The 15757-nt window shown below is 40.4% G+C and overlaps 1 pseudogene; it reads left to right on the top strand.

Annotated features, from left to right (window-relative positions):
* Positions 1 to 3859: 3859 nt before the first annotated feature.
* The window catches only part of LOC102860550, a 26275-nt pseudogene continuing 14377 nt past the window's right edge, over positions 3860 to 15757 (top strand).

Raw genomic sequence — 15757 nt, 5'->3', positions numbered from 1 at the left:
TAGTATTCTGGAGGGATATAGAAGGAAATGTGGAGGGAAACAGAGAATCGGGGGAGGTTTACAAATAAGCCCAGGCCTGAAGTGAGCCTGCTAAGCTAACTTCTTCTCAAGTGCGTTTGTTTTCCCTGACTCACGACAACCTAAGCTGGGAGAATGCCAGTCCACTGGTCCAGTGTATTGAAGCTCTCAGGCTGGAACTCCTTTGGCACCAACATAAAAAGAAAAGTCAAGAGTCTTGCACACCCACAAACACACACTCAAGTCCTATGGTAGTTCATAATTAGTATTCAGTTGTGAAACAGAAAATAAACGGCATTTTTCAAAAGCTTTACTAAAAACAAAACCCAAAAAGCCTCATTAAATCTGGGTGGCCAGGCATTCATTAACTGTAGGGGGCATTGTTTATGTAGTTCTCGGTTTTCAAAACTCATTGCTGTGGAGGGGGAATAGACTCACAGCTGACCCTCCAGTGGATTTTTGGAGGTTATATGGCACAGGAGAAGAATAGCCCATCTTACTTGAACTGTGTGTGTATTTGAACCAGCAAAGAGCTTCAATCTGGTTAGTAGCACAACTCCTTGTGTCTCAGTCATCCTGGAACTGTGTACAAACAACACAGCTATAGACAGCTACTGCTGGGACAAATATTGGATTTTTTAAAAAAAAATTAGCATACTCTCAATTATGATAGATGGTGAAGAGATTGAAATTGTTCACAGCTTTAGTTTGCTTGGCTCCACAATCATCACTTTTGGCACTAGCATGCAGGAAATTTAAAGTATGTATTGCATTGAGAAAGTCTGCTGTCAGGGACCCCTCTCCAAAGTACTGAAGAGCAATGGTGTCTCTCTGGAGACTAAGGTGCGTCTGATACAGGCCATGGTCTTTGCGATCACTTGTTATGCATCAGAGAGTTGGACAATGACTAAGGAGGATAGAAGGAGAATTGATGCCTTTTAGCTTTGGTGCTGGAGAAGAGTATTGAGGGTTCCATGGACTGCTAACAGAACAAACAGGTTCATTCTGGAGAGGATAAAACCAGGCTGCTCCTTGGAGGCAAGGATTCTGAGGCTCCGTCTAACATACTTTGGACATGTTGTAAGGAGGCACCGGTGCTTGGAGAGGGACATCATGCTTGGGAGGGTAGAGAGAAAGACCCTTGATGAGATGGATTGATTCAGTGACTGGGGTAATGGGGGTATGTGTGTTGGAGACAATGAGATTGGCACAGGATAGAGTAAGGTTTAGGGTTGTTGTACACAGGGTCGCTATGAGTCGCAGGTGACTCGACAGCATGTAACAACAACAATAATGCTCTAAGTTTCTTCATCATTAGGTTTCAATGTGGGATAAAGTATATTCCTTTTAGCTAATAAAGGGGGGGTGTGAAGGTTTAGAATGTTATGAATGTATTTTCTCCCAAACACCAAGACTGTTGAGTGCCAAACTGTAGCATATCTATGCTACAGATTATATTCTTAAGGCAGGGCATACTGCACATATTTTCCAACTTATAAAGATTTTCCATGATGTCGCAGAGCTGCTTAGTTTCAAATGAAACACTATGTATTTAGAAATGTAGGTCAGTTTCAGATCTAGCGTGGCCAGAGAGCGTAGTGAAATGGGATTGATGCTGCACGGTGTCTGACACATTTTTCCTTTGAGGCTTTCAAAGTTCATTGATCAAAGCTGAAAGTCTGTCCTTGATTTAGAAAGAGAGTTTCTCTTACTCCCCTTCTTTACATCTCACTGGTGTTACCTAATTCAGCAAAGTACAGATGTTTGCCAATTTGGAAAACAATGACATGTAAAATATAAGATGTGGAGAGATACTTTCTTTTTGGTACTTAAATTTATGACATTGTAGTTCTGAAAGCTTGGCACTAGTGGTCAGGAAATCAAAAGATTAATTGCATTAGGAAAATCTGCCATCAGCGAACTCTCCAGGATGCTAAAGAGCAACGATGTCAGTTTAGAGACTAAGGTGTGCTTGGTCCAGGTCACAATCTTCACAGTTACCTGTTATGCATCAGAGAGATGGACAATGACCCAAGATGACAGAAGAAGAATTGATGACTTTGAGTTGAGGTGCTGGGGAAGAGTATTGAACATACCCGGGACCACCAAGAGAACTAATAGGTCTGTCCTGGAGAGGGTGAAACCCAGCTGCTGCTTGGAGGCAAGGATTTTGAGGCTCTGTCTCATATACTTTGGGCATGTGGCCACAAGGAACCAGTCCTTAGAGAAGACCATGCTGCTGGGAAGTGTAGAGGGACAGTGCAGGAGAGAAAGACCCTGGTTGAGATGGGTTGACATAGTAACTGCGTTCATGGGTAGGTAGGTGTGTCAGAGACAGTGAGACTGGCTGAGACTGGCTCGGGACACTGCAGCGTTCAGAGCTATTGTGCATAGGGTCACTATGAGTCATAGTCAACTTGACAACAAATTAGGGAGTGCCTAATAAAGTAAAATCAAGAAAGATTTGTTATCACTAGATATATGACTACGGTTTGCTTTCTTCTTCCTGCTTTGCTTTAACTGCTGATTATGCAGGGATCAATATTTTTAGCCCTTACCGATGATGATCAAAGATCATCAGTATGCATTATACCTCAATATAAAGAATATAAATACTCTCATAACTGGAACTAGAAGCAACATCATGATAGATGGAGGAAAGATTGACGTTGCTAAAGATTTCATCTTACGTGGATTGATAATCTACAGTCATGAAAACAATAGTCAAGGAATCAAAGGACATGCCCCTTTGGGTAAATCTGCTGCAAAGAACCTCTTTAAGGCATTAAACCATAAAGATGGCACTTTGTGCAATAAGCTATGCTGGACCCAAACCGTGGTATTTTCAATATGCACACAAAAGCTTGTCAATGAATAGGGAGCATTACGCCGAGTGAACTAACTCAGTCCCGTAAGGACAAATAGTGTATAAAATCATTATTATAGAATGAACATGAGGATCCATTGGGGGGAGCAGAGGGGTGAAGATGGGCAGGGGGTGGAGGGTGATCAATCATAGGGCCACACAATTTGATGGGTGAAGGGTGGTGGTGAAGGAAATGGGAAAGATCCAGTGTAAAAACAATGTATACGAACTTTGTAAAGAAACCAGTATTTAAAAAAGAAAAGGAGAAAGAACGAATGGAATGGATGGAAATCCAAGTTTTCTGTAAACTTTCATTAAAGTCATAATAAAAAAATATGTATATGTATATTGAGTGTATATGCATATGTGTGTGTAGAGAGATAGAGATAGAGAGAGATAGAGAGATAGATGTAAAAGAATTGATGCCTTTGGGTTTCAGTACAGGTGTAGGGTACTATCCCGGGGACTGAAAAAAGAACAAAGTCATCTGACTTGCAAGAAGTTCCATTTGAATGCTCCTTAGAAAGGAGAATGGTAGTACTTTGTCTCACATACTTTGGACATATCATCAGGGAGACTAATCCTTGGAGAAAGGACATAATGCTTGGTAAAGAGTCTATGAAAAACAGGAAGACCCTCAGTGAGATGAACAGGCATAATAGCTGCGTAACAGCCTCAAACACAGCAGCAGTTATGAGAATGGTGAGGACTTGACATCGTTCTGCTCTGCTGCATTATGAGTTGGAACCAGCTCGATAGCCTCTAACAATATAACAACAATTTTTTAACAGAGGGTTTTTTTTTAATCTCTCTAAACTTTGAGTCTATCCCACCTGAATTTCAAAAACCATCTCAGGAACAGGTTTGAGGCCTTGAACACTATTGAGTGAAGACCAGATCAGTTATGGGAAGAGATCAAGACTATTATCCAGGAAGAGTGCAAAAGATCATTACAAAGATAGAAGAGTGGCCAAGATGTCGTTCCCCAAGTACAAGCCATCGCGCCTGGCCACTCTACCTACTACCCTCGACCCAGCTGAATACAACATCTCTCTAGAGACCCGGCGGGCTCAACTCGAGCGGTTGGCCATTAGATCCCGGCTTAAACGGGATTATCTGCTTCAGCTCAATGACCCCAACTGGAAGACGATCATTGAAGACCCTGCCTTGACTCGTTGGACATATGCAAGATCAGCAAATATATATCCCAGTTTCAGGCCCACTCCCAAGCTCGCTCTCACAGGAGCTGTGTTTGGCCTTGGGCCCCTCTTCTTCTGGTACTACGTTTTCAAAACCGAGAGAGATAGAAAAGAAAAACTTATCCAGGAAGGAAAATGGGAACGACCATTTAACATCTCATATTAAGTGAGACAGAGATGACTGTGTATTATTGTTTAAATAAATCTTCTATTAATCATTGGGGAAAAAAAAGATAGAAGAGTAAGAAAAGACCAAAATGGATGTCAGAAGAGACTCTGAATGTTAAACTAGAGTGCCGAGAAGCCAAAGCAGAGGGAAGAGATCAAGATATTAAGGGGCTGAACAGAAGATTTCAAAGGGCAGCATGAGAAGACAAAGTATTATAATGGATAACTAAACTTTGTGGGTATTCACTGAATTCTTTGGAGTCTTTAGAATTTATCCATATTTTCTTCTGTTGGAAAGTACTTATGCAGGGTTTCCACTAAAGGAATCAGAATTCACAGAGGGAACTCTTTTTGTGAGATACAGCAGCTGAGGTAATTAGTCCCCTTTCTTTTCTTGCCCTAGTCTAGGAGAGGGAGCTCTGGTGGTCTAGTGGCAAGGTGCTGTGCGGCCAACCCAAAGGCATGCAGTTTGAATCCACCAGGTCCTCCGTGGGAGAAAGATGGACAATCTCCTCCTTTGTGATTTGCTGCCTCTGAAAATTCACTGGAGGGTCAGCTCTGAGTAAGTTCTGACTCAACAGGACATAATAATAATAATAGTACAGGAGAGTGTTCACACACAAACAGGACTTAAGTCTACCAAGTTCTCATGGCATATTACATCTGTAAAATAAGATGATATGTTTGAAAAGGTTTGTCACAGCAATATCCGGTAGTTGTTAACCACCTAATAAAAATTGGTTAGATCCAGTTAAACATCAGGAAGGTTTTTGGTGAAACTGTGGCTGCTATCACTGACATGTGCACTAAACTGGCATGGAGACTGAAAACAAAATAACACCGAAAACCATCAAAAACCTAACTTACTTGACGGCATGCATGAGAAGTATAAGGGATCTCTGGACGACATGTGGGATTACATATTCAGTAACAAGGTCTTCAAATTTCAACTCCAAATCCTCAGTGTTTCTATGAATGCAACAGAGGAGAATAAATTACAAGCGCTCAAAATAATGGAAAAAGAGGAATTAGAAGTTAAAACCCCTCAAAACTTAAATGACAAAACTGAAAATCCTCTCAAGAATCCCACCCAAGAAGCAATGAATAAACTTTAAAAAGTGTCTGTCTGGCCTTTTTCATGGTATAGAGCATAAACTGAGAACCCAGGGGGCTGGATTCCATCACTTACTTGCAAGTTTCCATCACAGCAAAGAAAAAAAAGAAGAGGGAGCAAGAAAAGAAGAGGGAGCAAGATGACATTTGCCATGCACCAAACAGCAATGCTTTGAGAATTAATGACATAATGTCTGTAAAGAAGTTAGAGCTCTTTGGAAAAAAAAAAAAGCACTACATAAACACAAATGTAAAGTAGTATTAATATTTAGGCTCAGTCTAAAATGTGAGACCTGGTTTCTTTGACACATGAAGTCATCAGCAGTTTGGTAACATGTGTTCCAACATCCACAGAAGACCTCTTGTTAGCTGCTCTGTAAATGGGCTATAAAGCTAATCTGACCCACCTGGACCAGAGTAGTCACAGGGATCATTTTTTTTTTCTTCTTCTTCTTCTTCCTGGTCTCCAAGAAGCTATGAATGGAGAGTACTTGATTTCTTAAAGGATTGAAACATGGCCAAAAGACCACTTCAGTGGCATTTGGGCCTTGTAAGGAATGCAGTGGGAGTTTGGGAATGTTTTGGCTTAGAATGAAATAAAAGTCCAGTCACAGCCTATCTTGATTTAGAGGGCTAAATTTGCCTCTTACACAAAGAAAAATTGGAATAAAAGTAGGATTGAGAAAGCTACTGCTTGGAATAACTTTTTACATCTTGAAGAGATTTAAAAGCAGCTTTCCCCCTTCCCTTTGCTCTGGGAAGTTGTAGTCATCAGGAGTCGTCTCTTTGATGGCAAAATCTTGACTCCTCATCAAAGCTTCATTTCTCTAAAAAAGTTATTAAGAAGAATCTTGGGGTGCTTTTAGTTATGAAGTTGCAGGGGACACTCAATTTGGTGTAGACATTACCTCGCAAAGTCTTAAGATAGAACTGAAAGATAGCAGCATTATTGTGGTTATATATTTGCATGTCTCCCTTTTAGAAGACAAAATTTGTTTAAACCCAAAGACTTCAGGCACCAGAAGCCACTATCTTTCAAATGAAAGATTTATGAATGTATCTTGGTCATTAGCATTTAACAGTAATTGTGAGGCTATGTTCATAACAGCAAAGTATTTGGTAAAAGATGAAGAAAAGTCAAGAAAATGTTTTTCAAAATGGGTATTTTTCCGTCTATTGGTCTAGGCTGTATATTCTTTCTAGTGGTTTAGAGTTTTGGTCCAGTGATTGCTATGGTATTTCGGACTGACTGATCTAGTAAAGGGAGAGCTGGTGACCCAGGGGTGAGAAGATGTGCTGGAACCCTAGGATGGCTGTGGTTAGGTGCCATCAAGCTCAGTATAACTCACAATGATCTGAACCTTGTCCTACCCTGTGCCATCCTTATCACCTCTGACATACTGGAGATTATTATTGCAGTCATAAGCAATCTATATGGTTAATGCAATCCCAATACACATACCAAATTCATTTTTTTAAGGAGATCAAAAAGGAAATTGTCAAGTTTATTTGGAAAGAGAACCCAAATAAGCAAAGCACTTCTGAAACGCAAAATGAAGTGGGAGATATAGCACTCCTTGACCTCAAAACTTACTACACTGTAGTAATAACCAAAACAGCATGGTACTGGTACAATGACAGGCACATTGACCAATGGAACAGAATTGAGAAGCCAAAAATGGATCCATATATCTATGGTCAACGGATACTCAACAAGGAAATAAAATCTATCAAATGGGGAAATGACAACCTCTTCAACATGGTGCTGGCAGAACTGGACTGCTACCTGCAGAAAGCTGAAATAGGATCCACATTGTTGCAGTCACTGTGTCAATCCACCGCCACTACTAAGTTGAGATTCTTCTCCTACAGTGATCTTCTACCTTTCCAAGCATGATGTCACTTTCCAAGGAATGGCCTCTCCTAACAATATGTTCGAAGTATGTGAGATGAAGTTTTCACTATCCTTGCCTCTAAGGAGCACACTGGTTGCACTTTCTCTAAGATACATTTGTTTGTTCTTTTCACAGTCCATGGGATAGTCAATACTCTTCTCCAACACCACCACTCAAAGGCATCGATTCTTCTATTATCATTCATTGTCCAGCTCTAAGATGCATAGCAAGTGACTGAAAAGACCATGGCTTTAATCAGGTGCACCTTAGTCTTTAAACAGACACCACTATTCCTTAGTACTTTGGAGCGGTCCTTGACAACAGACCTTCCCAATGCAATACTTCTTTTGGTTTCTCTACTGCTGGTATCAAGGGTGTTGATTGTGAATCCAAGTAAGATGAAACCATTTTTGAGAAGATGAAAACTCAAAGGTAAGCAATTTGAATTCATCAGCTGCTTCTTGAAAGAAAGATGAGCAATCTCCTATGGACAATGAGTTGAGTTTGATAGCCTGATATATTTATTTTTGGGAAAAGAGCATGAAAACATTATCACTTTCCAATCACAGTCAACTCTACACTAACTAGGTTGACTTTTCTAAATAATATATTGCCTTTAGGTTTTTCTTCTTATTATTCTTTCCTGAATAATTTAGTCCTAAAGCCATTGTTCACCATTTGCCAGTCACAAGCCCTACTGTGGTGGCTTGTGTGCTACTGTGATCCTGGAAGCCATGCCACTAGTACTTCAAATACCAATAGAATCACCATGGTACTAAGAAAAAAAGATCAAGGTACATTGAAGGTACTGGGGGGAAAAATAAGGTTCTAGAAATTGATGAAATATCAACTGAGGTCTTTTCAGTAAACAGAGGCAGCTCACTAGTCAATATCAAACATCCACATATGTTCTCATTCCAACTACAGGGTAATAGAGTCCAGAAAGTACAGAACAATATCACTGATATCACACTCAAGTAAAACTTTGCTGAAGATTATTTAAAAATTACTGAGACAGTATATTGACAAGGAACTACCAAAAATTCAAGCTGGATTCTTAACAGGCTTATGGAACAAGGGATATCATTATTGATGTCAGATGGAGCTTGGTTTAAAGCAGAAAAATATCAGAAAGTTTGTTTGTATTTTATTGAATAGGCAAAGGCATTAGACTGTGGATCATAACAAATTAGGGATAATATGTAGAAGAATGGTAATTCCAGAACACATAATTTAACTCAGGCAAAACCTGTATATAGACTTATGTATAGCAATTATTCATAAAGAACAAGGGAATAATGCATGGTTTAAAATCAGGAAAGATGTGTGTCAGGACTTTGTCCTTCATCCATACCTACTTGACCTATATGTCTAGTAAGTTATAAAGAAGATGGATCATATGAAGAAGAAAGTGACATCAGGATTATAGGAAGACTCATCAATACCCTGCATAACGCAGATGATACAACCTTACTTGCAGAAATTGAAGACTTAAAGCACTTACTACAGAAGATCAAAGACCCCAGCCTTCAATATGGATTACATCTCAACATATGCTGTTGTTGTTATGTGCCGTCGAGTCGCTTGAGACTCATAGTGACCCTATGTACAACAGCCCTAAACTCTGCTCTGTCCTGTGCCAATCGCATTGTCTCTGACACTCCCATCCCGATTATCCCAGTCACTGAATCAATCCACCTCACAGAGGGCCTTCCCCTCCTGTGCTGTCCCTCCACCCTCCCAAGCATGAGGTCCTTCTCCAAGGACCAGTCTCTCCTCACAACATGTCCAAAGTATGTTAGACTGTTAGACGGAGCCTCAGAATCCTTGCCTCCAAGGAGCCACCCAGTTTAACCCTTTCCAGGATGAATCTGTACATAGGGTTTTCAGAGGCCTGCTATTTCAGAAGTGGATGGCCAATCCTTTTTCCTAGTCTGTCTTAATGTGAATGTTCAGATTTAGAGAAGTATCAGACAGACCAGCAAGTTAAAGGTATATCCCTTATTGTGGAGTTAACCATTAGTGTCAGTGTTGTCCCTGCCTTTGGCATATGTGTCTTTACCCACTTATTTCCCTGCTCCACCATCCACCAGGATACCCATCCACTTCTACCCACTCCCTTCACATCTATCTCCCATTGACTAGCCCTTGATCTAATAGCTTATATATGAAGCTTCCTTGGCTTCTGTGATTCCAAACACATCAGCTGCTCGTAGTTCCTTATGTTGGGACCAATGGTCTCAACATATAAAAACCCTTAAAGTCCATACAAGTGGACCAATAGGCAACAACATGACAAGTAAAAGAAGGATTTTAAAATTCCTTTTACTTGGTTCTATAATCAACACCTATGGTAGTAGTAGTGAAGAAATCAAAAGAAACGTTGCATTGGGAAAATCAAAGATCTCTTTAAAATGCTAAAGAGCAAGGATACCAGTTTAAAGACTAAGGTATACCTGATCCAAGTCATGGTATTTCCAATTGTTTCTTACACAACTGAAAGTTGGACAATGAATAAGACTGAAGAAGAATCAACACAATTTAATTATGGGGCTGGTAAAGAGTATTATACATATTGTGAATTGCTAAAAGAACAAACAAATCTGTCTAGGAACGGGTGCAACCTGGGTGCTCCTTAGAGGCAAGGATGGTGACACTTCATCAAACAAGATTAGTGAATGTTGTCAGGATGTGCCAATCCTTAGAAAAAGATATCATGCTAGGGAAAACAGAGGGTCAGTGAAGAGAGAGGTAGACCCATTAACAACAGCAACAACAACATCCTAACCACAATAGCAAAGCCACTTGTAGATGTGACATCTGCATATAAGATGTCAGAGCCTGAACTAGGCAAGTGGGATGTCCTCACAGAGGACAGGTCTACTATGAGGATTCAGAGTCCTAGGAATGAGGAGGTGACACAAAGATGAGCAATCCACAGTAAGGTATCAGAGCCAGGAAGGATAAGGCATCTACATGAGGAAAGCCCAGGGCAGAGTGTCAAAGCTCAAGCAGTGTGAGGCAGTGCCTCAGTCTCCCATCCTCACCACCTTCTTCCCTCTCCACGCCCATACCCATCTTACCCTTGTAAGGATGGGAGACTGAGTCAAGGGAACTGATCAAATAAGCAAACATGTTAAGGGGGGAAAACTAGATTTCTTACTAATGGAGAAAGGGTTTATAAATGTGTACACTGAGGATTTATACTAATGTTAGCAGTTCAAAATTGACCAAACACACAATCAAAATGCATTAATAATTACTGGTGACTAGACTACAAAAGTTGGTGACAATAAGGATGGAACAGTAACTGGAAAGGATGGACTAGAAATGAGGCTGGAGATAGAATGATCTCTTTTTATGCATTTAATGATGTATTCACAGCCAACACTTAAAAAAAAATACACAGCACCACAACAAGACAAAGGTAAAAAACCCAATTGAAAATTTGGCACAGGATATGAACAGACACTTCACCAAAGAAGACATTCAGATGGCTAACAAACACATGCAGAAATGTTCAAAATCCCTAGCTCTAAGAGAGATGCAAATCAAAACAACTATGAGATATCACCTCACCCAAGTCAGAATAGCAAAATTTAATAGAACAGCAAGCAACAAATGCTGGTGAGGTTGTGGAGAAATTGGAACCCTTATTCACTGTTGGTGGGAGTGTAAAATGGTGCAATCACTATGGAAGGCAGTATGACACTTTCTCAAAAAGTTGGAAATAGAAATACCATTTAACCCAGCAATTCCACTACTGGGAATATACCCCAAAGAGACCATAATTGCCACCCAAGCAGATATATGCACATCCATGTTTATTACAGCTTTGTCCCCACTCCCAAGAAAGGTGACCCAATAGAATGTGGAAATTATAGAACTATATAACTAATATCACATTCAAGCAAAATATTGCTGAAGATCTCCAAAAACGGCTAAAACAGTACATTGACAAGGACTTGCCAGAAGTTCAAACTGGGTTTAGAAGAGGCACCATGGAAAATACTGCAGATACCAGAAGAATTTCTACATGTCTTTTATTGACTATGCAAAAGCATTTGACTAGGTGGATAATAACAAATTAAGGCTAACATTGAGAAGAATAGGAATCACAGAACATTTCATTGTCTTTATACAAAATCTATAAGAAGATCAAGAATCTGCTATTCGAATAGAGCAAGGGAACATTTTTTGTTGTTGTTATGTGCCTTCAAGTCACTTGTGACTCACAGCAACCATGTACAACGGCTCTGAACCCTGCTCTATCCTGAGCCAATCTCACTGTCTCTGACACAACTACCCTCATTACCCCTGTCACTGAGTCAATCCATCTCTTTGAGTCTTCCTTTCTTGCGCTGTCCCTCCAAACTCTCAAAGCATGATGTCCCTCTTCAAAGACTAGACATTCCTTGAAACTTCCTGCAACTTGCCCAAAGTATGTCAGATGGAGCTTCAGAATCCTTGCCTCCAAGGAACAGCCTAGGAACACCATTTGGTTTAAAATCAGGAAGGATGTGTGTCAGAGATAGATTCTTTTGCTATGTCTATTCAATTTGTATGTTGAGCAAATAATTTTTTTAAATTTTTTATTATTTTTGTGTGCGTGTACCGTGAAATCAGATTTGACTGGTACAGGAGGAGATTGTCCCTCCTTTCCCGGCAGAGCGTCTGGTGGATGAGCAAATAATTTTTGAAGCAGGACTTGATGAAGAGGAATGTGGCATCAGGACTGGAAGGCGACTCATCAGCAACCTACATTATGCAGATGGCATAGCCTTACCTGTGGAGAGTGGAGAGACTTAAAACACTTGTTGCAGAAGATCAAGTACTATAGCCTTTGGTATGGATTGCATCTCAACATCAAGAAAATAAAGGTCCTCAACACAGGGACAACAGTCAACATCATGATAGATGCAGAAAGGATTGAAGCTGTCAATGATTTCATCTTCCTTGGATTAATACTCAATACCCTGCTACCAGCAGTCAGGAAATCAGGAGACATATTGCATTGGGCAAGTCCATTGTCAGCGATCTCTCCAAAATACTTAAGGGCAATGATGTCAACTTGGTGACTAGGGTATTCCCAATTCAGGCCATGCTCTTTTCAGTCACTTGCTACGTATCTGAGAGCAAGACAATGAATATGGATGACAGAAGAATTGACGCCTTTGTGTTATGGTGCTGGAGAAGGTACTGAATATCCTATGGACTGACAAAAGGACGAACAGATATGTCATGGGGAAAGTGCAGCCAGAGTGTTCACTGGAGGCAGAGAGGGTGAAGTGGTGAAGTTTTGCCTTATGTTGCTAGGTGAGGATATTCCTTGGAAAGGGATATTGTGCTTGGAAAGATGGAGGGTCAGCAAAGGAAAGGAAGACCAAAAAATCAGATGGATTGACACGGTGACTGCCGTAGTGGACTCCAGCGTATCCAGGCTGATGAGGACAGCATAACAGAAGGCAGGGTTCAGGTCTGTTGTTCACAGGGTTACTATGATTTGTACTGGACTCAATAACAACTTAACAACTTAACAACAATGACAACAAAAGCAATTGTGATTATATAGGGAGTTCTACTGATTTAGTGGATAATGAGTTGTAGTGCCAAACCAAAGGCTGGTAGTTCAAATCCACTAGCTGCTCAGTGGGAGAAAGACAATCTCCTCCTGTGCAATTTACAGCCTCTGGAAACTCACTGAAGGGTCAGCTATGAGTCAGTTCTGACTTGAGTGCAATGATAAGTGAATGGTTGTGATTATGGAGAAGAATGACCTCATTTATTCAGAGGTGATAAAGAGTTCTCGGAAAAATCCATTATTTTGTGTTGTACTTGCAAGCTTTCGATAACTGAGATTATTTCAAAATAGAATAGACTTCTACAAAAATACCGATCTTAGTAGAAATATTTTTTACATTTTGGATTTCTTCCCATTCATATAATACAAATCTTACCGACAAACAGTGTTAAAATTGTCCAAACCCATGTACAAGTGAAATGTCAAGAAGCTTGGCTTGTCTAGAAATTGAATGTCAGGAAGCTGCAGAGGAATGTTCTAGGGGAAAGTGGCGAGGGTTAAGGTTGGAGTCTTGAGTTGGGAAGTTTACATATGACCTTGAAGGCCATGGAAGCAAAGCAACATGAACAAATTCCCAGTTTTGGAAGATGGCAGCTTTGTGTTGAATGAACTGTACAAGGGCAAAAATGGAAGCACAGAGGTCCTGGTTGCTTGGACTAGGTGGGAGCAACAAAACAGTGATAAAAAGTCATTTTTGAAATATATTTTCCCCCTTCTAAGGATCAGTGAATGAGGGGAAGACCCTCAACAAGGTAGACTAACTCAGTGATTGCCGCAATGGGCTTAAGTGTGGGGGTGGCAGAGGATAGGACAGGGTACAGATCTGTGTAGGGTCACTCTGGGTCATACTCAACTTGACAGCCCCTAACAACATTTGTATTGTTTGCATGCAATAATCTACATACAATGTGCTTCACTCATGTACATTGTGTTTTATAACATCTTTCATTTACACTGTGCTTCATACATTCACATAATTATATTTTATAAGTAATTACTATTGATCTCTGACTATTACTACTCTGTCTTTTCAAGACCCTGTTGAATTTTACTTACTCTTTCACCCCCTCAGTCGCTCATTAACTTAGTCTATCCTAGTGATTTCCACCATTCCCCCCTTTTCCACGTGAGTCCTCCTTTCCCCTTTGAGCATTTACACACATCTTACCCAGTTATCCTTTTATTTTTTATAATAATGATCTTATTCAGTTTGAAATGTACTTTTAAAGGACAGTTTACTATCCTTGCTGATGGACTGGATGAAGGTTAGAAAGGAAGAGAACCAAGGGTGACTCTAAGAATTCTGGATGGAGAAACTGTGTGAATTAGAGTCATTACGGAGAAGGGAACAATTGAAAATTGACTGAAAGTATGCATATTAACATCAGAAGTTAGTAGTGATAGGAAAACTATGTGTCTCAGACAGTAAAGTGGGATGAAAGCTTGATTAAAGGAAGTTTTAAAGAATGGGAAGCAAGGGCATAAACACAGCAAGCACAGATGTAATACGATTTGGATATGGTAATGATTTGGGTCATTCTGAAGTGAGGTACTCAGACAAGGGAAAAGTATAGTCATTAAGATGTGCAGGCAGAAATGAACTTGGCTTGTCCTATAAACAGAGAAACCTGACCTAACTCAAGGAAGAGGAACGTGTTGGGCAATAGTGGGAAATAGTACAGGGAGGGTGGAGCCAGGTTATGAGCAGCCGGAAGGCCAGGCATAGGTGTTTAGACTTGATGTAGTAGGAAATAAGAGTCATGAGATAGTTTTTGATTAGGGAAGCGATATGATGAAAGTTTTATTTAAAGAAGATTAGACCAGCAGTGGTATGTGGGCTAGTGGGAGGCTGTGGAAGGGCCTAGAGGGTCTGGCAGCAATTCAAATGGGAGAGAATAATGAAAGTCTGAACTCAAGTTTTGGCACTAAGAATGGAATAGAAAGGAAGGGCTTGGGAGAGTTTTAAAACTTGACTAAATAAGAGAATGGAGGTTTTTAGGAAGGGAGGGTCCTTGGAAAAGGACATCAAGCTTGGAAAGGGGAGGGTCCTTGAAAGAGAGTAAGACCCTTAGCAAGATGGATTATTGGCCCAGTGACTGTGACAATGGGCTGAAGCATATTAGAGATGACAAGGATGGCACAGGGCAGGGCAGGGTTCAGGTCTGTTGTTCAGAGAGTTGCCATGAGTTGTCAACTCAATGGCACCTAACAACAACAGAATGACTTCATGATTCTGGGCTTGAGACATTGGGAAGATAAAGCTGATGGTGAGAGACAAGGAAGATGGGCAGGGAAACTTGCTCTGGTTATTGCAAGGAAAGATAATGATGCCAGGGAAGATGAGTATCTGGATTTGACATGACAATGGAACCGACTAGTTGAAAGTTTAAGGCGGGGGAATTAGAGCTCTGGGCGTACTTAGGGCTTGAGGTAAGGCATTTACTTGGGAGTTAACACGCACATGTGATGCTTGGAGTCATGAGAAAGGATGAGCCCTTCAAGGGCACGGGTGCAGAGCTGGAAGAGCATATGTCACAGACCTTGGAGATGTTGAAGGAGGTCCACAGTGAAGGGTGGGATGAGGAAAGAGAGAGAGAATGAGAAGTAGATCCTCTAGACAGAGGGAGAAGTATATAATAGTATGGAAGTAAGAAGGAATATTATAAAAAGATAGCCAACACCATAAAATAGGCCAAGAATGAAAGAAGAACTCTATTAATTAGAAAATCACTGTTTATTTTTAGGAGAGTAGTTTGAATAAGTGAAGGGAGGAAGGAGAGAAAAAGTCCATTTTCAGGGTCAAAGGGTAAGTAAAGGGGTATATGCAGTAAATAGAAAACATCCTTCAAGAGATTTGGTAAAGAAAGAGAGAAAACAGTGTTATAATGTTATAATGTAATGGATAATAAATATCTTT

The sequence above is a fragment of the Elephantulus edwardii genome, unplaced genomic scaffold, assembly GCF_000299155.1.
Source record: "Elephantulus edwardii isolate Elephantulus edwardi_28Jun2011 unplaced genomic scaffold, EleEdw1.0 scaffold00151, whole genome shotgun sequence".
Lineage (NCBI taxonomy): Eukaryota > Metazoa > Chordata > Mammalia > Macroscelidea > Macroscelididae > Elephantulus > Elephantulus edwardii.
The sequence above is the reverse complement of the archived record's forward strand: the minus strand, read 5'-3'. Positions and strand labels throughout refer to the sequence as shown.